This window comes from Ptychodera flava, chromosome 11 (genome assembly GCF_041260155.1).
Source record: "Ptychodera flava strain L36383 chromosome 11, AS_Pfla_20210202, whole genome shotgun sequence".
Lineage (NCBI taxonomy): Eukaryota > Metazoa > Hemichordata > Enteropneusta > Ptychoderidae > Ptychodera > Ptychodera flava.
The window spans coordinates 8,147,427-8,175,171 of NC_091938.1; the positions used below are offsets into that span (position 1 = coordinate 8,147,427).

A 27,745-nucleotide genomic window follows, 5' to 3' on the forward strand; every position below is an offset into this window, starting at 1 on the left:
ATTCATATCTTAAAAATCATACAAAAGAATAATTTTTCAAAACAAACGAATATGCTAATTGTGCATTGTTATGCAAATCAACTGTCTTCTGTTTTTTCAAACCTGTATATGTACTGGGATAGGAAACACAGATTTAATATTATTTCAAATAAATGTATATTTACCATGTAATTGTTAATAACAACACAAGCCTATGGTAAATTATAGATACATACGTGAAAACTTCCAATTTATAAGCCTTAACAGGAAAATTTTAAGGACATTTTCCACAATATTTCAAATTATGCAATCAAAACGAGCACTGACACCAGCAATTCCATAAAAAGTTTTTTTTAAGTCAAGCTAGTAAACCCTCAATCTATAAATAAAATTTCAAAGCTATAATAATCTTTTATGATTAAAATCCTTTGTTCAATATTTAAGTTTTACACGTACTTCATGCATCTGCAGTTACACAATACATGTACATGCAGAACTCCAATATGGCAATATTTTTTGAAGCTAGGAAGAAAACAATTTCCACATTAAGTTTCTTAGAAGTACATATGGTAGTAAAAAATTAATAATGTGAGGACACATTTAAGACAGATCTGAGGTTTAAGATTTTTCTCCCAAATTTTGGTACATTTGTAGTCTCTCATCACTAGAAATTTGACATGAGCAGTTTTTCACCTCGAAGTTAAAGATTTTCCTCTTGTAATTGATAAAATTACTTCGATTCCGTACTGGAATATTTCAAACAGTTGTACTAGTAGTCCAGAACTGTACCAGTATATAACCAATATGTATGACTCATTATATGTAGATGAAATAAACAGTATAAAATATTTGAAATCAACTTTATCACAGATTTACATGTTATAAATGTATTACATGAATTACACGAATTAAACTGTATTAATTAAAAATAGTGTCAATGACACTGTCCTCCCATTTTGCAGCGATACTAACTACTAGTACACACATGACATTGCATTCTTACAGGTTGACTAAGAAAATTCCATTGCAAGTCCCAATTAATCTTATACCCCAGCAATATGAAATGCTCCATCTCATAATGACTTTTACACGTCTGACAGAAAACAACCCTAGGATCAAGACTATCATGTTTTACAGCAATCCAACAAATACTTTAGGAGAAAATGATTTTTTGACAAAAATGGGAAAAAATTGCCCCCAAAATACAAATATGAAAATTTCACCACAATTTGAACAAATCTGACAAAGGTCAACCCTAGGATCATACATACAAATTTTCAAGGCAATAGGATGAGTGCTTTAAGAAAAGATTTTTTGACAAAAAAACAGGAAAATCGCCCAAAAAAATACAACTTTCAAAATTTCACCATAATTTGAAGAAATGTACCTTAAGTCACTATAAAGAGCCTGCATACCTAGTTTCAACCAAATCTGGCCAGTGGTTACAAAGTTTTAGCAATTTGCAGGATTTTTCCCATTTCCCCTTCATTTGCATATTTTTGACTTTGACAGTCATGTTTATTTCAACAAATTCACATCTCCACCCCTCGATGCACCTGTCAATTAAATACTAAGATGGTGGGTGCTGCGATTTAGGAGTTTTTAATGTTGACAGACATACATCCGCACATAATAACTAACATACATACATACAGACAGACAGACCATAGACCCTCCAAAAAACGCGGGTCAGGACAGACAGACGGACAGACGAACAAACAGATAGACATGCATACAGTGCATACATTTATTTTTACAGCTTTTAACCTCCAACAGCCGACCAACTTGTCAATGTTAGCTTGATCAACTTGATACTACTGCTTATAATAATATAAATGAGAGTTAATTACATTCTAATTAAAGTAAACAAGACTTGCTTATCAACATTTATGTCATAAAAAAACAGCATATCTGTCAGGTTATAAAGACTCTTCAGCTGGATATCTTTATCAGTATTTTCATCCTATTAACCAAGCACATTTTAATTTTCAAATTACCATTGCAAGTAAGTTCTGTTGAATAAGTTGAGCCTGTAGGTACTCAGAGAAAGCACACAGAAGAGACAAATGTTTGCAACTTAATAAGTTCAAGGTCATCAAAAGCATTATAAGGAATCATGTAACACTTTCATTGCACTGTTTACACAAGGTGGGTTTACACGTGTATTTTTTTAAACCTGAGGGAATCTGATTAGTCGCTCTGTAAATATTCCTTATCAGCGATCTAAGCGATCTCATGTTTACACGTCATACACAAGGTAAAAATTTAGTTCGGGTCAAGCGAAAGAAATAACGCCACCAACAATACAGTAGTCTTCATAACAACGTATAGCCCGTACATCGAAACGACAAAAATCAAGCAAGCCCTGACAGAAAACTGGAGTGAACTTGAAAAAGAAGAAACACTAAAAAAACTGTTCCAAAACCAACCAATAATCGCATATAGAATGAACAGAAATATAGGCGACACACTTATAAGCGCCAGATTTAATTCACAAAAACTACAATAGCTCAAACTCAGGTTCACACAAACCTACACAAACACAACAAGACCAAACAGTAGACATTCTAGCTTCCCTACCAAACGTAAGTGGAACAACATATCATAAAATAAAAACAATCAACCATTCAACACGTCTCACCAATCAAAAATTAATTTTAAGCGATTGATGAAGAAAACTCTGTTTTCGAAACGTAGCGCCAAAGGATCACAGTGTCAGTAGTCTCTCCGCTCCAGTGCGGATTAACACAGGACACGTAGATTACGGGTACGTCTCGCCATGGCCAAGCAACATTTTACATATAAGTCAAACACTTATTATACACGATATCATACACAAAACGAAAACAACCCAAATATGAATGTGTGGAGTTGCTTTCCCTTTACTACCAGTTGCTTTCCCTTTACTACCTACAACTCATCGTAAAATGGCATCGTTTTTCTAGCTCTGCCACTACGACCGTTTTTGTCGGACGCGGACTTGAACTGAGCTTGCAACCCTTTGATTTTGTTGTGGCATCGTTCCGCTGTCCTCTCGAGTGTTCTCCCTGGCCTTGGCAGCGACGACTTCATACACTTGCCGATCCCTCGACGTGCCGTCCATCATACGGATGACATTTTCGTCTCTCCAGATTGACATTAGTAGCCTGATCTCTTCCTGCGGCCAATTGTTGCCGCGATCGCCAGAGCTTATTTGAACACCGTCCATTGTGGTAATGACCGCAAGCCCGAAGACAGGATATAGTTGGGCGTTCAGTTCGGTGTTCTGGTCACACGTGTAAATAGGCCATTGTTTAGTACGGAGCACCGAACCTGGACCAGCCCTCCGACACCGAATTAATTTAGTTCTTTGTTAGTTTGGTGTTGTCTGTTCACACGTCCAACTGACACAGGTTTAAATTTATTCCGGTGTCAACTCCGGACTTAACTCACACGTGTAAACCCCCCTACAGATTGCATAATTGCTATAAATAGCACATGAGGAATCTTAGTCCAGCTTTACCATAAAAACCCTATCACTTTGACCACTCTTTTAATTGATCACTCTATTTTTTTCCTCAAAAAGTAATTTTATTTTATCCTTACCAAGTCAACTATAAATGGAAATTGGAACTTTCTCTATCTCTATTTATTTGACCAACCTATCATGACAAACTATTATAAGCAATTTCTTTTAGATAACATACAGAGCACAACATATGACGGTTCAGAATATGTCAAAGTTGGGATTCAGGAAAGTTGCCTTTACATGTTTTAATCCTCCAAGATGGTAAGCATTTCACCATGAACTGTCAAAAAAGTTGAACATTCTAATAATTCTACACTAAAATTATTTTGGCTTTGTTGATATCCTCATTAATTCAATTATTTAAAATCATATTAATTATTTTTTTCTGGGTGAATTGATAGGGTTTATACAGTACAAGAGTTACATACAATGTAAGTCACATTCAGTTAAAACATCAATTGCCGTCTAACATTGCATCATTCCTATAAATAGCACCTCAGCCTGGAACAGCACAATCATAATCTGCTCATTCGCACAGGCAGTACTTGACTTTGAATGAATGACCTACTACATTTCACCTATGTACTAAATTTGCAAGCATGGCAAAAAGTACCACAAAATTTGCAAATTTCAGCTTGAGTTCACAGAGTCATCTTCAGGTCACTCCTAGGAACCTGTACACCCAATTAGAAAGTAATAGCATACACAGTTTCAAAGAAGATTTTTTTAACCAAAAATGGCAAAAATTGACCAAAAATTTAAATTTGCAAATTGTGCCATAATTTTGATGAATTCTATTTTGAGTTTTCACAAGGTACCTGCACGTCAAATTTTAAAGCGATCCAACCATTGGTTTAAGAGGAAAAGATTTTTACTAAAATGGAAGAAAGAAAAAAAAAATTCATTAAAAATAGAAAGCATCAATTATTGACATCAAATCTATATGTTTAAATGAGTTGGGCCCAAGGTACATAAAACCCAAATATGACAATGATCAGATGAGTAGTTTCTGAGTTATTGATTTTTGACCATTTTCGCTTTTTTTTCTACCTCATTAGCATATCTATGGGACTAAAAAGTTCATTTTAACAACGGCACATCTACATCATATATGGCATCACTACACCAAAAATCAGCTCAATACGTGCAGCGGTTTTTGAGTTTTTGCGTTGGACGGACAGACATCCATACATACATACATACATACATACATACATACAGACAGACATCTCACATACAGACTTTTTCAACCATATAACCTCCCAATTGCCATATATGTATGGCAAATGGGAGGTAAAAAAGGAAAAATTCTAAACCTAAATGTAGAAATATAGTAGGGTATTTGTTCCTCGGCAACCATACATTTTGTTCATTTCAAATTGTAATATTGACAATTAACTATTACATGTAAGATGTACTCATTGTGGCTAGGTTGAACCATGAATTATAAAATTCAGCTTTTTGTGTGTTCAAAGGAACATACATGTACATGCAGACTCCTTACTGTGATTGAGGGGCCTCCAGAACAAGAAGAATCCATTTCCCTGATATTTTCAACATCAAAATCATGCCAAGGTGACAGTGTATGGCATTTACAGCAGACGTATCAGTGTACATTCCATTGACCTTGACCAGATATGCAGGGTTATCAGAAAGGAGACAGATTCCTAGAAAGACATGCATACATAATACACAGCCTCAGTGTTGTATATATGTCAGTATCACTTCTGTCCATTTTGAACATCAGAAATAGGCACACGCAGGTTACATGTTACTCCAGAAAATGAAATGTACATATTGATTATGCTGGTATCAAAGCCACGTCATTTATGTATTTCCAGTTTCATTGTCATAGGCAGGTACATGTATGGCACGCCAAAGCCGGTAGTTGAAAATTCTACCGGCAAATGAAAAAGAGCAAGCTGATCACATTTTTAATAGTACATTGAAAAAAAAACTTCACCATGACATCACAGATGTACCAAATGGAGGAATAATAATTCAATTTCAAGTTCAAAGGCAATGTCACACATGGATGTCAACTGCTAGGTTGACTTGAATATTGCAGACTCATGGCCCTGTTCTAATAATTACTGGTTTTTGTGCACACTTTCCTCCTGGCTTCCCTTCAGATGAATTCAGACATACTCTGCCTCAATGTGTACTATACACTGTACACGTACAGAGCTTCTATGAAGATTTATGTCTGCAAACATCAAATTTCCATATAACCTCTCCAGGAAAATTTTCTACTAAAGGATTTTATTCCCCTGAAGTTTGGGAGCTGCAGTATCATCATTGCTGTTCCCCTACAATATGTGTGTATAGTACAGGGATCAAAAGAACAGTCTGGCATCTCTCCAGAGTTTTGGAACCCAAAATAAAGTATTACTTGGCTTTGGGTTCAAAAATTCTGGAGAGATTCCAAGACTACTGAATGACTGTTTTTACATGATCAGCATGTAGATTCTACGAAAGAGGAATACAAACCTTCTAACTGGTTGGTACATTCATTTCCATGGTTATGAATTACGCTCACATCGCATAGAGAGACAGAGATAAATGGCTCAGTTGGCTGTTATGGCCATCGCCGTGTACAGGATTACTTAATAAGGTATGGAAGTCACTATCGTATGATTACAAAACATTGTTTCATCTCGTGTCAGATTTCTCACCAGCAGGAAACACCACATGTTTCTGTCTTTACACATTTCCAACTCAGAATAATTGATCACAGCCTTTTAATAGCTTGAACTGTGCCAAAAACATGCCAAGTATGCATAGACATACAGGTTAAGGCATATATTTAAATACAACTGGTTAAGCCATATATTTAAATACAACAGGAAAAGTACAACTAGCAACAATACACGACATACAGTGTGTCTAACTGTTGCTTGATGGTCTAACACCAATTCTACTTTATGGTGTTTTTTTGACCTGTTCCTTTTTTCTGTGGGACATTCACAACTAGTGAGGGCATGACATCAATCTTTGGAGATAGACTAAACAAATTATCAATCGGGAAAGCCAGGCATAACATCCCTGGCTGCCACACTCATAATGGTATATCTCCTCACTGCAGATTGGTTTCAGTACTCACCAGTCCACCCACCCATGCACATGTGCCCTGCAGCCAGCAGAGAAGTCTAGGCAACAGAAACAATGCCAACTGCAACATCCAAACCCTAAACTGAAACTGACACAGGTGTTTGTGTACTTGATCATAGAACTCCATGTATATGAACCTCCTTCCTTTCCAAGACACCAAATATATTCAATAGCATTTCCAATCAATTTTTTGTCTGGTACATACAAAATTATCGATTTTTATTATGTGAAATGTCCCTGCTCAATGTAATATCGCACAACAAATCTTTAGGGTGACTTCCTCGTATTGAGTAAAAGTTTATATTTCCCTTTGGTAAAAGTGCTGAATAACATAATTGAGCCAAACGACAGACAATACAGGAGAAGTAATGGAAAAAGCTTAATTTGGTAGTTATTATATCATTATTATCAATATGCTATTGCCTTTTTTCAGGCCGTCAGCCTATATAATTACTAACACGTCTAAAAATATGACAATGAAAAAATGGCTTAAAAGTGAAAGTACAAAAATACATCATTGGATTAAAGCTTCTGAAACCTCCAGTTGACAAGGGAATCGGTGTTCATGCTGGACTCACCACACTCGACAAATGCAAATAAAACTGTCATTTGGATCCACAAAACATACCTGTAAATTATAGCATTTTTGCTATCAATCAAATGTAACACAGCTTTCTGGTGTAGTCTAAAAGAACTTTGAGCAGAACAGCAGATAGCTTTTACACTAAGATGCCATGCACTGTGTGGCACAGATTAATAACACTGAATTTGTAGGGCTTCTCAAGGTGTACAATATTACAATAGCAACATGATATGGAGAAGCCTGTATCACTTTTGTGTGTGTGTTTAGAAACAATTTTAGAGGCAAAGAAATTTGAACTTTCATGAATTTATACGGCTAGAGCATAACATTCTAAAACTTTTTTCAAGCTACATATAATAGCGGCCCACAGATACTCAGACTCTCAAACTTATACAAAACGTTTTGTGTCTACCACAGTGACAGCTAATTTCAAAGCTTATGGAGTAACAAAGGCTTTCACCCACTCATTTTAGTGAAAATCATAAATTTGATTTTACCCCATAGAGCTAACACAGGGATGGCGGCCATTTTGAATTTCAAGTGTCAATGAATGTTGGGTAATTTACTAATACATGTACCACATTTTGCACATGAGTGACCCCTATTTTTTATAAATGGTTTCAAAAGGCAATGGCTTACAGGTATTGAAAATGACATTTTTGTTCAGTGATTCAGAAGTGTTTATATATGTACTGGTTAACAAAACCTTGTTTTATAGTACTGCCAATCAAATAATATGAGAAATCAAAGTTTGTGGGTTTATGTCATAATGATCATATCCAAGAACGCAAAAAAACCAAAAGGGAAATGTTTTCCCAAGCTCTTAGCAGAAAAGTAACACCAGATTTTTTTTTCCTTATTTGTTCAGAAATCTTACTACTGCTAGCCTTGTATGTAAATTAATGTCTGACTGTATGAGTTTTATTTTTCATTCAATCCCTTGACTGTGTTCTTCCCAGGATTTTCTGGGAGAGAGACAGCTTATTTGCATAACAATAAATACAATTGTTATGGTAATGAGTTTCTATTGTTTACCAAAAGTTAAAGAGTTGCATGCTCTGGGGAGAACACTGCTTGCATACCCAGACATTTACGATGTACATATGCATATATAACTATGAACACACCTTCTGTTTTGAAAAACTGCTACAGAATGACGCAAAGTGTCAAATGCAAATACTGCCACAATGTTTTAACCTTTGATAATTTCATGCTTCTTATACTGAGTAAGAATACCATTTCCTGTTACCGTTTCCATAGCAACAAGAACAAAACATCGTAGCAATAGTATGAGGGTCCAATCATGGAGAGTAGTAGTGACTACGGTCCATGGTTCAATTTTAATTCATCATCTATTGATGCACTTGTTACTATGGAAACAGCACATGTAGAGGCACATTTCTGCCTCACAAAACTGACAAGAACAACTATCGTCCTATTGCCCTCTGTACTGTTACTTCTAAAATTCTTGAGTTAGTTATATTGCGTCATATTGAATCATATCTTGGGACGACAGACTACCAGTTTGGTTTCAAATCAGGTCACTCCACTGATATGTGTGTTTTTATTTTGAAGGAAATAATTCATTTTTACAGGAGTTATGGCAGCAATGTATTTATTACCTTCATGGATGCCTCTAAGGCCTTTGACAGAGTCAACCATGGACACTTTTCACTTTAAAAGTTAATTCAGCGTAATATTCCTGTTTTTATTGTTAGATTCCTTGTTTGTTGGTATAGAACTCAAGTTATTGCTATTCATTGGGATGCTCTCACATCGAATAGCTTTACTGTGACAAATGGTGTCAAGCAAGGTGGTATACTGTCACCTAAGCTTTTTAATGTTTATATGGACGACTTGAGTATTCTCTTAACAAATTCGAATACAGGCTGTAATATCGGTGGTGTTTTTGTAAATCACTTACTGTATGCAGATGATATCTGCTTAATTAGTCCTTCTGCAAAAGGTACACAGAAATTGATAGATGTTTGCACTTGCTATGGTGGTATACATGACATCATTTTTAATAGCAAAAAGACTAACTGCATGTGTATTTTTCCTAATCACAGTAGGATGTGCTAAATTCCTTCTGTGCATCTCAACGGTGTTAAATTAGAAGTTGTTTATAAGAAAAAATACCTTGGTTTTGTCTTATCTGATCGCTTTAGAGATGATGATATGACATCGAGCGACAGACGAGATATCTTTGCATTCAGCAAATATGTTGATGAGAAATTTATGTAAGTGTACGTTTCATGTTAAATGTGTTCTATTTAAATCATATTGTTACCAGCTATATGGAGGACCACTCTGGAGTAATTACTCTGTGGCTGTTATGCGTAAATTGAAAGTTGCATACAACAATGCTGCACGACTCTTATTGGGTTATGAAAAACGGAGTAGTGCGAGTTCAATGTTTGTATCTAATAGTATCAATAACTTTGACGCTCAAATGCGTAAACAGATTTATGGTTTGAGAGAGCGACTTTTGAACAGCAGTAATACAATTGTACGTACATGTGACTTATTGTACTTCAAATCTGATATAGTTAAGGTTTGGAATAAGCTTCTCTTTGTTTAACTGATTGTTTTTTGTTTCAACCAGTATGCAAGAGAACAATTAATTCTTCAAAGAGTCTGTAATAACATTCACAACATTTATATGGACTCTTAAGTCCGAAATAAAAAGTTTATAATTAATTAATTAATAATTTCTGCCTCACAAAAACAATGTCAGGGAAAACTTCATGTTTCCTCAAACTTGCTCAGCATTTTCACAAACAGCAACTGTGGGATTCTATCTGTGAGGATATTTTCTGATTGTACAATGAGATATTGCAGACGATATGGCTTCCAAGTTGTAACATACTACATGCACAGCTAAATAATGATTGGAGATTTTACAATGTCTATATACATGTATTCTAACTACATACACCATATGCATGTATAATTAGCTTCACTGTATCTCTTCTCCATTCATACATGTAGATGCATGATGCACCGGCGAGAAATACCAAGATGGCATCACCACTGAGAAACATATACAGTATGCCTAACTTTGGTATTGCCAAAGTTTATCATGCCATCTAACAGTGGCGGAAAATTCCATTTGCGGTCAGAGTATGCTGGATGACCTTCACGAGATTGGAGGAAAAAACAAGAAACCAATGGACATTTACTAAATTGGAAGAGCAAAACAACACCTGCGATGGATATTTTCGACTCCCTGCAGACCTTGGGTCTAGAACAAACAATGCTAGGACTTGAAAAATCAGCAGGCACATGAATGTCTTTTGATGGATAAAAAAATGACACTTACAGCAGTGAAAGAAAGCACTGCCATTAAAAATCTCTGGTGCAAGCCATTAGTAAATGAGAACCACGCTCTTTAATGACAGCATGAGAGTATTTCGGGAGAGTGGGAAGGGGGTATCACAATCTCATCATTATTTTTCATCTTGTCTAGTAAGTGTACATGTAATTTCCTGCCAGAGACAAAATCCAATCGTAATCTAAGCAGGCCTTTACGGTCACTCCAGAAATCACATCACAAACGTACTCTTCTGATATATCAGTACATGCAGAAGAAATGCTCAAAAATGTATCATATTATTTTTGAATATTCTGTTCCGTGTCCAGATGTACATGATATAGTGATTCACAAATCACCTCATGTAAAATTTGCAGACAACAAAAATAATCCACTTTTCATTTTCTGCTATGCTGCATTTCCTCTTTCATTTCATGTTGACGACAGCAGTTTTTTTTTCGCAAAACATCCTGTTGAGAAATCAAACCGAATACAATGCCATTCAATTTAGCGTTTTGATATGCCCTGACAATAGGTATCATGTATGCGTAACTTGATTTCCCCAAGCTCCAATATTTTCTACCTGTTGAACAGACAGGTAATTTTTGTGTCTCTCTGAAATTCATCCCTATTGAATGAGTTTTTTTTTTCTGGTGCGATAAGAGATTGCAGCGACTGAGGTTCATGTGTATAGAATATACAAGCCTATAAATAAAACAAAATAGTCTGTACACAAACATGTATATACTTTCTGTTGCCTGGTGTAATCAGACAAATATTTTCAGAAATGTTTTAGCATGTTTATGGCAATAATAATATTAATGTGAAATGTGGCACACTATCCGGAAACTCGTGTACTTTAGGAAAAATAAAAATGTACCACTTTATGTAGTCAAACTATCTCAGATTTGTAAATAATCCCTTTTACACTATATCATAGAGTTACAAAATGTCTTCATTTGTATGCATGTGGCGTAACATACTGACCAGTCGACTGGCCAACAGTTACTATATACTACATGTATCAAAGACTATGGAGTCTTGCACAACCTAAGGAAATCAGTGAGACAGTGAAATAAAAGCTTTGCAGATATAGAAATTTCCAGGTATTCAAATGTTGTTGAGGATATATAGACGCATACATGTACATATAATAAAATAATATATTAATTATGTAATGAAATTGACATTGAAACCCACATGTACTGTCATTTCCACATGTTTAGAATTACAATGTAAACACAAACGGTTCATTTCACTCTAGAAATGTACAATGGAAATTTACACCTTCAAAGTATTGGATATGCTAAAAGTACACTACAGAAAATATTACTGCTGTATAATACCATAAGAGTGCAGTATATGTGTAACATACTTTGATATTAAAATTGATAATGCATATAAATTTTTTTGCATATACAGTGTATGTACATTTCAGTACGTTTTCGCATTGTTTTTTTCAAGGCTATACTTTTCTTTCTGGTTTATGATGTTTCGTCAAAAATACTGCATTCTTTGTAAACAAACATAAATGTATGATGTATGCATCAGCTCGATCCGACCATCTCCCATTAGGAATACTCCAAAACAACACTGATCATGATGGCAGTTATCCATTGAAGACTCTAAACATTCCTTCTTTGGCAAAAGAAAGACCCTTATTTTAGGGATGATGGGCTAAGCAGTACAGCCTTTAAGCATAGCCTACAATGTAGCCTTGCTAAAAAAGCTGGGGAAACATGGTTTTACTTCATACATTGTAGTTGCCAAGGCACGGACCATGGAACACACACAAAAGTGAGTGTTGGGAAGGCATTAGATGGTGTATAGTAAGGCACTTTATATAAAAATCTTTGTTTGCCGTCCACATCCTGGTAGGTTTTCAGAGAAAATTAAGAAAACAAACACAATGTTAACACTATTTCAAATAAAAATATTATTTCTCCAAAGGAAACCAAATAAAACAAGCTTATATTAATACACTTGTGTATTTTATCTGTGTTTGTTTTCTCCCCTGGCTGGCTGGTAGGTTTTTCAAAAATCAAAGGATGGCAAACAAAGAAGTTTCTTTAGATGGCCTAATTCTCAAGCTGTTAGAGAATTTACATCCATTTTGTATTCCCATAACTCCCCTTACTATAATTATTATATAATGGAAATTTATTTCTTTTAGCATTTTTTACCCAGGGCAATACAGAATAAAGTGGAACAAAATCCGCTATAATAATCATACATTTTATTGGTTAACACATCATTGCACATCAAGATAAACAATATATATGTATGCTTTGCAGCTACATTAGTGTGCACCTGAGTTTGAAGTTTTCGTTTCATGCTCTGCCCAAAGAAACTTTGAATTTCATATCCTGTTTCATAATCAAGACTACAATTTTTAAGCATCTTTGTGCAAAGTTTCAGACTAAAGAAACAAATTACCATAAATTTACCATTATTTGAAATTCAAACTGACCACTTTTTCATGTTCCAGCTCTGTGGGGAAAAATGTGCTCTTTAATTTCTAAGAAATCAAGACAGCGATAACTCCATTTCCTTTGAGGTAAAGCAGATGACAGGAAGTACATGTACTGTAAAAATTTGAGTGCCTGAAAAATTGTCCCCAAGACACATTCCATGTTATGCAAATGATGTAGTAATGATATAAATGAGCATTTGTTCAAACAACACAAATTATTATTATTATTATTATTATTCCTTGATCAATATCATATTGGCATGACTTTTCTTTGTTCAAATATCATAAGAGAGTGAAACCTGTGTTTACTGCACAATGTACCATAGTGCCTTGGTACAAACATGCATCACTTATGCAAATATGTAGAAAGATTACACAAAGGCCTTCAGCAGTCTCTCAATTAGCTGATGTGTACTCTATCTAGACGTATCATTTTTGTTGGTGGAATGTGACTAGATGTATCCTTCATTATTGCCTGACTGCGGGGTCAAAGGTGTCTTGACATTGATGAAATGGCTGTCACAGAAACACTGCTCTGCATACTTGTCCAACATAATGCCATATGGCAGTGTACATGCACATGCATTTCAGACCAGACTGACGTTTTTCTGTCAAACACTGAGGGGTTATTTTTCCTGTCTAGAGACACTGTATTATAGGATTAATTATACAATTTTGTCAGGAATTTCAGACAAGGATTATGAAGGAATTCAGCAAATGCTGTCTGACACTTTTTAAAATCATTCATTTGTTAATTGAACAAAACTTTTGGATATTTAATATTTGTGTATATGTGTGTACATACATGTACACATGTATACAAACACACACACACACACCATATATATATATATATATATATATATATATATATATATATATATATATATATATATATATATATATATCCCATATCCCTTCTATGGTAATAACCAGTTTTGTCGTCTTTGGGTGTCTTCCATGGTGAACAAATTAATACACATCTACATGTACCCTCCAAAATATTGTCGATTTGTACTACAGCTTAGCATGGGCCCTGTATTCCACAGTCTTGTACTGACTGACTTCCAAATATTGTTTCTTTAACCACACAGTCAGTATTTTTGATAATGATATTCCTAGAAAACCTGTATAAACATCTATATTTTGTTCACAAGGGACAGTATATCTACACCTTATGCCTGTGACATGAAAAATTATTGTTGCTGCCTAGGGGGAAGTCAACCTTTGACCCCAAGGTGATTGTCAGTGATCATGTGACCTGTCTTGACTGAATACCAGTGAGGCTTGAAGGTCAAATAAATAAATACAGATCACAATGTACATCTGGCACTAACCTTCACTTGTAGAATGGGACACTACAAGTATCATTTACTGGTCTATACGGGAACATTCTCTTTATGTGGAAAGTTTCATTTGTGATGAAATTATATTGTTTTCATCCCCTACAGTACTACATGACTGGGACTGTGGACATTGTACAGTATACATGAAATAGTGATGTTGTTCATTACTCAGGACTACACATGTCATGGAGGATTTGAAAAACAAAAATCTGCTCACATGCATGTACGTGAGTTCTGATTTTTCAATTCTACTTGTGTCCTACACTGTATATATTCTGTATGTGGTACATTTACTGTGTACATGGTGCATGGACACAAACACACGCACAAACATGCACACGTATGTGGAGAGAGACATGACATACTGTAGGTCAATGGATTGTTTTGACAGTTTAACAACAAACACTTTTGTTTGATAAATCTGTGTTCAGGTTGATTTTGGAATCCAGCCATCTGTGACATTTAATGCTCTGTAAAACCTGTGTTTGCTCTGTAATATATACTTTCCACCTGCCATGCCAGCTGAAAGATATTTGTCGACAAAAAATATTTGAGTTGTTATGAAGTATACATGTAGGCACAACTCTATTACTAGCATGTAGCAGTACCCTCATGTTGCCCACAGATTACACATACTGTATATCAATACAGTGACCATGATGTATCTGACAGACTCAATCATTTGGAATACTAATCTTTCTTCAACCAGGACTGTCATCTGCCGTTCTGTAGAGTCAATAACTAGAAAGTGGTATAGAAGTGGTATAGAACCAAAATCTGTTTACTGACTTTGCATGTCTTTTATACCTCCCCAACGCTACAGTTAAACTACATACATGTACACGTATAGGCACTGGGTGTTTCAATTGATTTTGCTGGCTAGTACTGTATTTGGGCATTAGTGAATTTCACCAACTTGGCAGGATAATGACCCCATACATGTACATGTAAATGGCAGTTTCTGAGCACCCTACAAATCACTGCAATTTCAACAGACTTCAAGTGATTTTAAGTAAATTTGCTACACCGTACATGTACATGTATCCCTTTGATGACCAGATTTTTACAGAACCACTCTTGATTTCATTGTAGATGTACTGAGAAAAAAACATACGAAAATGAAAGAAAATTCTTTCTTGACAATCAAAATCAGTACTTTTGATAATTTTCTTCATCCCACTGCTCTTGAGTTGCTTGCCAAATAGTATAATGTAAATTGTCACTGATATCATGAATCAAAACAAAATTCAACATTGCCCCAACAATACCAGTACCATGAAACAAGCCAATCAAAGCTGTATCTCACCTACAGTTCCCTGTATTTCCTATCTGCAGTGTACGTAGAAAGCGCCCAAAATCAGTCAAACACCAAAAACAAATGAACCTTTTAACCCTCTTCCTGCCAAGTCCATATTTCACCACCAGGTCAAGATGGTTAAAATTAATGAAACAAAAAGTATTCCATAAGATGTATTTTAACATAATACTGTACATTTGAAGGCTGTTAAAAACATAATACTGTTAAGTTGATTTTTTTTGGACAAAAGATGCTATAACATACCAAGCCAAGTGGGTGAAAATACGTCATGTTTTGGCTCAATACCGCTTTTACTGACTTGGCTGATGGGGAAGTGATACAGTTATTACTGTCTGGCAGGAAAAGGGTTAAGAGCTCAGTAGCTGTAACTTTCATTGGTCAGCATCTTCTATCTCTATTCTTGTGAGTCAACTGCGGTTTCGACTTCCCCAATGCTTGTTGAGATACACTGTAAAGCTTGTCAACTTGTACTATACATGTGATAAATATGCATTGTTGCTGGTGAGAATTGAACTCAATACCAGTCTAGAATTCACTGGGTTGTCAAATAGTATACTAGGTGTTCTAACAATAACATGCTTTGAGGAGTAGAACAAGAACTAGCAATTGACAAACAGAACAAAAAAGGTGGAAATATCGTCAAAAGTATAGCTCCTTGCTTTTTTAAATTAAAGGTAATGGTTGCATCATCAAAGAGTTAACTTCTGATATCTACTTCCAAACACTGTGAGACAGGTTACATATGGTGAGGATTTATCAGAAGTCTATGATCTAGCTCTTGTTTTGAGTGTGAAACCAGAGTTTGATCCTAAAACACGTAAACAAGGCAAATATGTGTGTATTGGTGTGAAAGGACAAGAATTGAGTAATGCTCCAGATGTTCCATGCACCTTGCTATTTTTGGCAACAAAGCAACAATTGCCATCAATACTCTTGGAAGATGCATCTACTACAGCAAGAGTATCCCTGTGCGCACCAGTAAACATGAATACAGTTATCTCGCATTCTGAGATTGATAAAACTGTCAGAACTAATTTATGAATCAACATTCGAATGTTGAAAAAAAAAAATTACTTCATTAAGTAAGATTTTTAAAGGCCTGTATTGACATCAATTTGGCATGCAAGGAAATCTACTCACCAGATTACACTTTCAAGTTTCAATGGAAAACAAAAGGCTAAGATACTCCATAATCCTCTTACAGACTAGAACAAACTTGATCCCGGGGATCAAGTCCCTGGCCTTTAAGACGTTCTTGTGTGGAGTTATCTTAGAGAATTTGTTTCAGTCTACTTACATGTAATGGTTACACTGAAAATAAGACTTTTTCAATAAACACTAAATTAGAACAGAGTCCCTCCACCCAAATACAGTCTACTAATACTACTTAACTGATAATAATATGAATTTCAAAATCGATGTTAAAATATATTTGGAATTTATGTATATATTTCACTGTCAGCCTTTGCCCTGGACTGGTGGCCCTGAAAAGTGCCTTTTTGTAAACATTATGTAAACAATGTGTATACCACAGCTGCCAGGGTCACTGTGTGTTTTGAACTGCTTTGTTTGATCAGTGGCCAGTTTGTGTACAACCTGTCCGCAGTTTTGGTATGATGCTACTCAAAGATTAGTTTTTGAAATGAGAATTTTGAAAGTATCACGAGTATCCTTTTTAGCAAATGTAAATAGACATTATCGATCATGTCAAAATTGCCATCTAGGTACACTGTAAAATACAGTACAGTTACAGAGAGTACAGAGCATATATATATATATATATATATATATATATATATATATATATATATATATATATATATATATATATATATATATATATATATATATATATATATATATATATATAAAGGGAATATAGACTTTCCCTACATGTAGTTCGTTACACATTAGAAACTTTGAACAAAATATGAATACAAAGTTTCATTATCTGGGTGCAAGTAAACTGTGTATACTGACGAGAAGATGACCGCGTCTCCACTTGTTATTTGCCATCGTCTACATCACTCATAAAAATAATTTTCATACTTCAGCTTCTCAAAGTATGCCACAAGGTCATGGGTTGTGATATTATGGCGTGTGCGCACATTCCTATAAATTTGATGGATATGTTTGTTATGGGCAAGGAATACATGTGTACAGGGCTTTATGCCAGGCCATCCAGTATTTGCTGTCGGCTGGTGGCAAAGTTCTAAATTTATGTCAATAATTGGCAGAAAAGAGAAATTCCACGTTGGCATACCATTATGTGTTACATCTAGGTACAAGGTATCATGTTGGACTGTTGATATACATGTACATGTTAAACTCAAATCATGGGGAAAAGTGTCAAAGAAATATTATCTTTTTCATGTAGATAATTGCTTAAGCACCAAGTTATTATGCTAAGAAAACTTTCATCATTTTTCTAGCTACTAACCAGTGCCAGATTTTTTTCACACAGAACTGAATTTGCATTTTACAACTCTATATTGCTATCTTTGTTTTTAATGACAACTGCATTTTCTTGTTCCACTCCTCAAAATATGGTGAGATACAGTGTTTGTCAACTTAGCTTGTACATATGTAGACCTTATATACTGGTATTGTTGACACATGAATTCTGGTACCCAAATGTAACGGTGCATTTTCCATATACAGACAATGTGTTTAAACATGCTTTGGGGGATACAACAAGAACTGGCGACTGATATACAACTCAAAAAACGTGAAAAAAATCATAAAAAGTTACACCTAGTAATGTTGTTGAACACCTGTTTTCTGAGATTTCTAAATCTAATTTTAAATTCAAGATCAAAACAACAATATAATATTTTAAATAATTATGTTGAAAGATCTAAAAAGTTGTACCTTACGACTACGTGTATGTACAGGCAGATTATTAGTGATATATTACTTTTTGTAAAAAGTGGAAATTTTGAGAAAAGTGGTTTGAAATGCAAGTTCACTGAATATTGTCCTCAAAAAGACAGTTGTGTTATTTTCATCCACTGGGAGATCAAAGATTATTGGTAAATTCTTAAAATAACGAATCATATCCTGACATATGTACATAACGACTTACGTCAACACTGCAAGCACAAAAGGACCATCACTCAACTATCTGATCATTCAAGTCAGATCACCGATAGGCACCCACTGTTCATGAGTACAACGCATATGGCCCAGAATTCTCTAGTCATCACAGACGCATCATCAAATAATTATAGAACTTAATCTCACTGACTCAAGACAGATGTGCACAGCAACATAAATACCGTACCCATGTGCTTTTTACACATACACTGTTAAAGCGATTCCGAGTTTTGATATACATCGAATCATTTAACAGGTAAATGCCTTTGTTGAATAAATTGTACATGATACAGACAGCATTGGGATAGGAGTCACATTATAAATGTATTCAAACATTGCAAATGGCAAGGAGGGACTGAATCATTTTTGTACAGTGAAGGGATAACTAATTGTAAATTTTGTAACATCCATAAATTCCTGGACTTGCTTTAAACAACAAAAAGATCTGTGTACAGTATAAAGAGGCATACAGTAATTCCCTCACATTCTCTGGAACTTACAGCCCCACCCCAACCAATCACCAAAATTGGCTTACTGGGGTTAAAAGTGGACCTGTTGCAAAGCTCTCACTATTGTCAAATGAAGCAATATTGCAACAATTTGTGGGCTGAACTGAGAACTCTGCGCAGACTGTATTTAGTAATGGGACAAAGTTGCTCGTTTTTGGGGCTTGTTTTCACTAATTTTGTTTGATACGAAAAGTAGTTTCACTGTTTGTGTCTTTTGACTTCTTGAAACAATACTGAAATACTGGATAACTGTGCACAACCTCAACTCTGCCTGCAGCCAGACTAGGTTACATCACAATACATGTAAACATTCGGTGAAACATTTACAATCTGTGCCAAAAAATAAAGTTTATTTTGATGACTGTTCACATGCATGGCTGAACATATACTGTTACATGTACATATGAAAGTTTGGACCTTTATCACAGAAGTTTTTGTGAGGGACAGACCATTAGATCTTAGGAAATGGGGGTGGTCACAATCAGATTGTCAATATTTTTTTTTACAACTGTAAATTTTTGAAATTTCTTTTTCCAAGTGAGTCATGATGTGCTAATTTTTTTGTAAGTAAACTGTCAGATTTATCATTTTTTGCGTTCTGATTTTATTTTTTTATTTCGCAAACTAGTCTGAAGATTTTTCCCCAAAAATGTTTTGCTTCGAATTTTTTTTTTCTTTTGACCATCCCCTCCCGAGATCTAATGGTCAATCCCTAATGAAATCTTATTTGGCAGTGTCTTTCCCTTACATTGTAGCAATGTTTCTCTGTTGTAGAAAAGTCGGAATAGGAAAAATCCATTTTGTTCAAACGTCACAAACCAAACCATGTTTGCATTCAGCATGGGGATAATTTTTCACACACTTGCAGTTATTTACCGCCAACATTTTGTACCCTGAGTGTTCTATGTATTCTTGATATCACAAAAAGGTCAAAAAAGAGCAAATTTGTCCCTTAAGAGGTCTGTCAGTTATAAGGCCAAAATAAAAAATATGTGCTGTTCCGATTACCCAACCTACCCCAATTTTATCCTCCGACCCTAGACTTTTTTGAGCTTCATAAACCAGGAAGTAAGCATAACTATATGAAAAAATATGAAACGCATGAAATCACGCGATTTTAGTTTATTTTAATAGTTTGATATTCAATTTGAGTGTGTTTCATGAGGAAATTATTTACTGATAGTTTGTTTGAACGCGTACAAAATGCACATTGAGGAATAAAAAAAATTGAAAAAAAAAAATTCCCTACCTACCTACCCTATTTTTGAAAACCATGTAATCGGAACAGCACATATTTTTTTATTTGGCCTAACCTTTGATGTACATTTTCAAATATTTATGATGTATTTGCAAAACACAATTTCTTTTTCTACTCCTGAAACACTGACATAGTGTTCAGTGGCATACTTATCAACACAGCCTTGATATGTGTCATGACCAATGTTATTGTTGACAAATGAATATTAATTAATCCAAACTAAAATTCACATGCCATGATGCCAGCAGTAAACACTGCCATATTTGAACAAAATCTTGTATTTGCAAGACTACTAAAATACTCTTTATTTTGAAATGACTTTGAGAGAAAAAGAGCATGTGTGTTTTGTATGAAAAAAATATTGAAAAACATTTTCCACTGATACAAGCTTGCCCAATTTATCAAACAATGGTACATACACTTAGAGAACAATAACATCATATTAATCTTCTTAACTATAACTGAATTGTCTTTTTAAATTCCCCAATAATTTCAAATTTGTATAATGCAATTCATACTACGTCAAGCTCCCCTGCCTCCTCTAAAGGAATGTACTGTCTTATCTGACATTGAACTTTTGACACTGACCCTAACTGAACTTTTCACACTCAACCTAATGCCCCACTGTTGACACGGATTCGTTACATTCAGTATGATAAGAAAACTGGAACAAAAAAACTTATACATCTGATTCTAGGGCTGATTTTTCTCATTGTCTGCTGAGAGAAATTTACAATTCACAGTGCGAATCAAAATATCTATTCATCATTCCTGACAGTTGCTATATGTTGTTTCTTTGGAATTGTAGAAATTCAAAATCACGTGACCTGAAACTCGAAAGGTTCTGAACGCAATTAAATTGCTTACAAATATTAGGGTAGTTTGGTTGTTAGGAATACTGTATCTCACTTGTTCTGGAAAAATATTCCATGTAGCTTGCCAGTTGAATAAAACTTTCATTTCACAAAAAAACCACATTCACACTATTGCCTCCAAGTTGTAATGTTAAGTGCAATTCAGGGTGTCTGGTTTTTCCTATAGCCAACTTTGATATTTCCGGGGAAATGCCACAAAATCTGCCACACTATACTCCAAAGTCCAATATTCCTTAGTAATTAATCAAAGATAATGTTTTTGTTCTTTTACTATGTACCATAGTGAATATACTTGTTGACAAAAAACCCACTGTGTGCTGCTATTCATTATATTGTACAATAGACAGTCTATGATTCTGCCTCCAAGGACAAGTGCAGGGACATTTAAATGACATCTTTATGGGGAAATTCATTAATTCATAAAACAAACTAAATCTATTTGGTTGCTGCTACTATAGTTTTGCTGAGAAAATTAATAGAAACAACATGTATCTCCTTGGTTAGTCAAAGTCCTAATAATTTTTAAAAGGTTTAAATTTGACTTGTAATTCTCTTCGATAACAAGTTTTGAAAGCTCATTAATGAGGTCACTAATAAATTACTGTAGAAAAACAACTGTGAGTAATTAATGTTTGTTGTTCACTTATCAGTTGAAAGACTTCAATTTACCCACATTGTACATTTTTATAAAGTGAAAAAAAGAGAAATTTCCTCCCAAGATGCCCAGCAACCATGTCAACCGTCCTGGCAAAGGGTCACATGAATTTACAGGAAAAAGAATGCCACATCATTGAATGTCGAAGAATTACGTTGTGTATATTTTGAGTTTCCTTGTCTGAGTAAGCAGAGGGAGATAACCCAAAACATGATTGTCATAATATTGGTTTAGGCGGCTTTCATGACAATTTTTAAAGTTTCTTCATTCTAAAAATTGGCTTTGTCCACTGCCATGAGGAAATTGGAAACAAAAGCTGGGGCCAACTATAGCATAGGGTCTACACCCTTAAAAATGATTAGACACTGACCAGCGTTTCCAATAATATAGCCACCTGTATTTCTATAAACTCCTGAAATTGACATGCTCAAACATGAATCACTTTTTCTCTATTTTAATTTTTTCTTTGTATATTTCACCGGGTTAGGGGGTGCATATTCAATTTGTAAATCACTATTTACAACTGAAAAATGTTCATCAAAAAGACGAGACATCTTTATTTTGGGTGTAGTGTTGTCCATACAATTAAAGGAGGAAGCGTTGTCACAAAATATGAACATAGGAGAACACGCTGAGCGCACAGTCGAAACTGTACATGCACTGACCACGGGGCCGGGCATAAGAAATTTCCACCCGCTGACATACGGTACGGTAAACGGTAGCGGCTTCCTCAAAAACTCGTGTGTTTAGAAACAGAAATAAGTATCAACGACAAGGCGTTTGTTAATTTAATTTTCATATAATTTGACACATTTTTACCGGTGTCGGAAATGCCATATTAAAATTCAAAATTAACATAAATTTGCCATACGTTAGCTTTTCATGTACACGCCAGACAAAGAGAAAATACCGGCGGGGCACCCACGTTGAAAACTGCTCACAAGTGTGCGATAATGACCGCGAACTATACGTTACGTTCAAAACAGTCCGCATGTGATCGACTTTATTTTATAAATCTTGAAATTCGAACAAGACAGTGAAACTCCGCAATTTTAAATCTGGTCAAATAGCACCTACAGCAGAGTCCAAAAAAATGGTTCCCCAACGCAAGGCCCCTTTGCTCGACCATTTAAATAACCTGCGACAATTTTGCAACCGACAACTTACCTCTCTTCCCTTGTCAAAATTGGTCGAATTCCTCCTAGTCCAACGATTCCGCAAGTCAGTGAATTCAACGTAACGCGTCCTGATGAATGAAATAGGCGGTGTTAGGGGCGAAATTTTAGCGTGAATATGGAAATTACCTCTGTGATCTCATTCAATCCGCACAGATAAATGTATCGAGTGTACGTGGACGGCAGCACGACTATTTTGCCATTCAATTTTGTACACATCCGAGAACATAGTTCGTCTAGATAATCTTAAATTTAGCTAACATAACATTTTCACTTACCTCAACAGAAGAAAGCTTATTTCAGCGCCTTTCTTATCTGGCTTTATGCTTGAAAACGCGAGAGAAAGGTAATAAGAGGATAGCCGTAATTTTCCGGATATGCAAATAAGCACTCCCCACTCGCTCTATAATATTCAGAAAATGTATGACGTCTTTGTCTTTGGGTTATCCTACTGTATTTTGTTTGAGGTTAGCTCCCCACTGACATTTTTGCCATGTTTAGGGATTGTTTCATAATTCCCATGGCTCCAGTTGAAATTATGGATTTATAGCGTGACAGTTCAAATGCTTTCACGCTTTTTCTTGGTGACAAGGAAAAATGTGTTTCGATGACGGAATGTGATATACCCCTTTATAAAAATGGAATAAGCTAATGACGCGCACCAATGCCCTAACCAATCATACAGAAGGTCATTCCGAGAAATGTAAATATAGAACTTAGCACATGCTATTTTCGCGAATAACCAGTCCGAACTGCTAACGACGCTCTACTTCCATTCAGCACATATTACCATGACAACGTTTTCATTAGTTTGTGTCCACTATTTTTTTCCGAAAAGCTGTCTTTCCTTAGCCTGAATTTGGACGCTACTTCACTGAGAAAACCGTCCGTGTCGACATGTCTGAAATCGTTCTGATGTAGCAGCATTTGCAATCGCAAAGTAAGTCAAGTTTTCGCGCCATCGATCAAACTATTGTTATCGGTGTGTCGATGAACACACATTGTACCATTCATTATCAGTGAATGGGAGAGCATGGCATTTAAAAACTTAAGCATTGTTTACATCGGCCTCAGAACGCACGTGGTTCAGCTTTGCCTGCTTTCGGCCGTTGCCAAGCGTTAAAGCGTACCGGCAACGCGACGCTTATCTAGTTCGTGTATGGATCACCTTCACTGAACGGTATGTGATCAGGCGCATATCAAAGATGAATACCGGCGAGCGAGTCGCAGCTAGCTCGTCAAAGTGCTGTTCACTTTGAATGGCCCGTGTCGCTTTCTATATGAGGCTAACTTTGAGAACCAGTCGATGTTTGACAGTAGCGGCCCCAGCATGACGCACCATGAATGTTTGAAACACTCCAGGAACCACAGTCTCTCTATCACGGTGATAGAGGGACCGTGCAGGAACCACATAGACCCTCGGGATGAGGCCGTGATCCCGTTTTCCCGAGGGTCTATGGAGGAATATACTACGGAAATAATAACTGTTCATTTTATCATGTTGCAAGTTTTGGAAGCTGAAAGTTACTGAGGATGGTTTGAGTTCAACATGTCACTGGTGTCATATACCATAAGTGAGGATAACTTGATGCATAGACATCAGTTCCTCTGTTACAAATGCAAGTGTGAAAAAACTTTGTTTTGGACAATATTGGTTCAGTGTTCGACCGTACGTGTTCTATACAAACACAAATACACGCAGGTACAATATATATACGCACAAAAAAAATTAGTAAAATTTTACAGCATGATTAAGCTGATAAAACAGTAACATGGTATTCTCTCTCTCTCTCTCTCTCTCTCTCTCAGTAAATACAAGATACTTTACTTTACTTTACTTTATTGCTCAACAACACACTCAAGGAGTGCGGTAAGGCAAAAATTACAAAACTCAGCAAACACTGGATGAAGCTGCTGCTGGGGGAGGAACTAACGTACAAGAAATAAAATAGATAGGCATCTATTATTATCAAGATAGGCAATCATGGATGGCAGCCCAAGAGATAGGCGTAAGTATGAAGATGTCCTTCAGATTCTCAAACAGAATGAAATCAGTGAGATGGTACAGAGAGTGAAACAGCAACAAGCAAAAGAAAACCAAGAGAGAATCAAGAGCACATTAGAAGGATTGACACAGAAGAGGGGCGTTGAGGACAATACCATGAAGACTAAAAGTGATCCCAAGCCAGGGACCCACAGCAGATGGAAAGGTCCACACATAAGACCAAAGAAAAAGAGGCAGAAGAAAATGAAGAAACAGGAGTTTAGAGAGACTTCCTTAGAGACATCGAGTGAAGTTATGCAGATTTTGCAAAATCTGGAGATGGCCAAGGCAAGAAGGGAACAAGCCGACACAGTGACAATATTAGAGAAAATCCACAGCAGGGTCAGAGATGTGAGTATGAACATAGACCCCTGGGATCTATGGTCTAACCCTTTCACCGTTGTATTTTTGCCCAATCCAAATATTATCAATGGTGAGTTGACCCCTCAATCACAGAGAATACACCCGACAGGATAAAAGTATACCTACTGTTCATACATGAACTCCACTTTTTAGAGTTTTTGTAAAGGGAATTTTTATTTTATTTTTAATGCTCCATTTCAAATAGTTTGTGAAGTTTCAGAAAATAAAAGTTGAGATTTAAATAAATATAAATATATATTGCTTTCATTTTATAAGGAATTTTTCATATTCCTTGTATTTTAATCTCCTCTTTGTTTGTGAGCAATTAGGAAAAATTGCAGAGTTGGCAATGTTTCATCTTTAGGTCAAACTTTGAAAGAAAATGACCACATAATTTTATATCAAGATACAGTAATGTTTACCTGGTGCATTATTTTTTCAACTTCTGTCTTTCACCCACTGTTTAAATTGACTTATGCTAATAGTATATCAGCTATATCATGAATAAACCTGAGATTAAAATGACCTGACCATAGTAAAATTATTTCCCAGCAGTATTACGCAAAATGCTCGTTGATATATCCAGCAAATATAGATGATCTATATATACATGGTTCCATATATTCATTAGCATGATTGTGTCAAAGGTCAATTACCAAATGACAAAATTGCATTCATAAGAAAACATTGGTAAGAAATGTATATCACTGAGGAGACAATGTCTGTTGTTATTTACTAGTGTTTACTTATTTATTTATTTATTTATTCATAAGAAAACATATTAGTAAGAAATGTCTATCACCGAGGAGACAATGTCTGTTACTTGTTATTTACTAGTGTTCACTTATTTATTTATTTATTTATTTATTTGATTTATTTATTTATTTATCAAACTATTTATTTATTTCAGGCACTGGTTCATTTTGGAGTAAATCCAGACTTACAAATGTCTCAAACCCAGGTATTGGCCTCTAGAACTTTTATGGAAGTGTTTTTGTTTGTTTGTTTGCTAGTTTGTTTATGGAACTTTTGATAACTTTTATGGAAGTGTTTTTGTTTGTTTGTTTGCTAGTTTGCTAGTTTGTTTATCTTTTTATATAGGGGGACTTGTTCCTATCTTCAAATAATTACTGTATTGCAGTGACTTGTAATTTTTTTTATTACGGAATATTTCTGTTACATATATTCACAGGATCCTAGACATTTTAATGCTAGCCCTTAATTTTCTATTGCACCCAGTGATTAAAGTTTAAAAACAAAGTGTTTCAATTTATTGTAGTTGACCCTTGTTGCAGGTTCACATGAATGCCAATAGACAACTGATTTGTTAAATGGACAGTCAAGTTCGGTGCACCCAAAGGGGAAAAAATGTTGCTTTGACAGTAAAATATTTTGTGTACACTGTTGAGAATTTATTGGATGTATTTATAAAACCCATGTTACTGTTGCTATACTCCTGCTGATGAATAATGTTAACCTTTGAACCTTGACCTATCACCATATCATAGGTCACTGGATTGAAAGGACTGAATACAGCTATAACTGTTTATTTCAGATCATGGCAGAAGCAACTCTGAAAAACAGACCTCCAGGTTATACAACCAAAGAGATGAGAGAACGGGTTCGTCACCCTTTTTTTTTTTCAAATGAGGAAAAAATTATTTACACCTTTAGGGTATAGAAGACTTGTCACATAAGTAATGTATATCAAGAAAACTTGATAACTGATATCGTATTACAGTTATAAATTCTTACACGAGACACACTGTCCCACGAAATATATATTTTACTAAGTTTGTTGGTACTTGTGAAGAATCTGGAAAGGAGATATGGAGTGAAAAAAATTGCAAAGAGCATTTAGATAAAGGATGATACAGAGGGGTCACAGGGATAGAGGGAATGTAAAATCACAAGGCACCATTTGCTAGACCCCTGTTTTGTCTTTTTTTACTTTATGGTAGAACGTGCCTAGGGGACAGTGAGTCAGACTCTCAAATTTCTACAATTCTTTTCTGATCTACCACTTGTGGGGGCTCATTTTAAAGCTCTTAGAGAAAGAAAAACTTTCACTCTCTTAGTTTTTCAAAAATCCAAAATTTTATTTTTCCGCCTTTAGAGTTAACACAGGGATGACAGCCA

General features: G+C 35.3%; 1 protein-coding gene across 2 annotated transcripts in view; it reads right to left on the reverse strand.

The window, feature by feature from the left end:
- LOC139143434 (cysteine/serine-rich nuclear protein 3-like) overlaps positions 1-23,632 on the reverse strand; it is a 39,604-nt gene extending 15,972 nt beyond the window's left edge. The window contains exons 1-2 of one of the 2 annotated variants that reach the window (XM_070713744.1): positions 23,478-23,632; positions 23,192-23,270 (exon numbers count right to left, since the gene is read on the reverse strand). The gene's annotated coding sequence lies outside the window, so the exon portion shown is untranslated. Of the gene's footprint in view, positions 1-23,191; positions 23,371-23,477 lie in introns of those variants that run through there. The other variant, XM_070713745.1, reaches the window with a different exon arrangement.
- Positions 23,633-27,745: the final 4,113 nt, after the last annotated feature.